Raw genomic sequence first — 1097 nt, 5'->3', positions numbered from 1 at the left:
TTGGGGAACGCGGACTAATGCAGGTTTGGAGGTGAATTGTGAGAGCACACTGCCATTAGTATTTTTATTATGCACCTGCAGGACACACTTTCAAGCAGTTAACATTTATCTCTTTTTTTGCCACATGCATATTTTAGTAATGCACAATTTGCTTTTTGCTGGCTCAAGTGGCACTTTCCCATGTACAGTTCTTTGCTTTGCAAAGCCCCTCCTCCCCACGTGTGTACACATGCACACATGATGTAGTGCAATGGCGGTGTTGAATTTCCTACTGTTTCCATGTCGTGCATCTTTGTTTCCAAGAACATTAAAGTGCTTTGACATCGCATTCTAGGCGAAAGTCCGCTTGCATGTAGGCAACTGTTTATGAAAGGCCCCCGTTTTGCCCAAGTCTCTTGCCGTATCATTGTTGAATTGCCTTTACTTTTTTTCTAGGTGCAAGTCACACATGCACATGGACTCTTTTGTGTAGTAGTGCAGTGCCCTATCTGTCTGTATATGAATACATTCTAATGCAATTTCAGTGTGGAATTTCCTATCAAGTCAATCTTTGCTTCTTAGCGCTTTGACTCATTTTCCAGGCACATGTCACGCTTGTAGGTGGACACATATTTGTGATGTGCCCTCCTTTGTGCACCCGCTGCAGTGTCATATAAGTGTTGAATTTCTTAGCATTTCTATGCGCAGCATCTTTAAGTTTGTTAAAGTGCATTGGCTGAATTTCCAGTCGCATGTAACACGTACAAATGGGCACACCTTTGTGGAGTGCACCCTTCTGTAAGTGTGTACATGCTAGTGTATTATCAGACTCTAATGTTCTACTATCCCCTTTTTCGGTAATGTTGTTTCAGAGAATATTAAAGTGCTTTGACTCTTATGCTCAGGTGCAAGTCTAGCTTGCACATGGGGACACCTTTGTGAAGTGCACCGTTCTGTAAGTGATGTTGTTTCAGAGAATATTAAAGTGCTTTGACTCTTATGCTCAGGTGCAAGGCTCACTTGCACATGGGGACACCTTGGTGAAGTGCCACCTTGTGTACGTGTCTATATGCTCTAGTCCAATCTCACTGTTGCATGTCGTCTCCATGTTTAGTCAT

Source organism: Ambystoma mexicanum, chromosome 11 (genome assembly GCF_040938575.1).
Source record: "Ambystoma mexicanum isolate Mex_15411 chromosome 11, UKY_AmexF1_1, whole genome shotgun sequence".
NCBI classification, from domain to species: Eukaryota; Metazoa; Chordata; class Amphibia; order Caudata; family Ambystomatidae; genus Ambystoma; species Ambystoma mexicanum.
Note: the sequence above shows the minus strand (reverse complement) of the source record.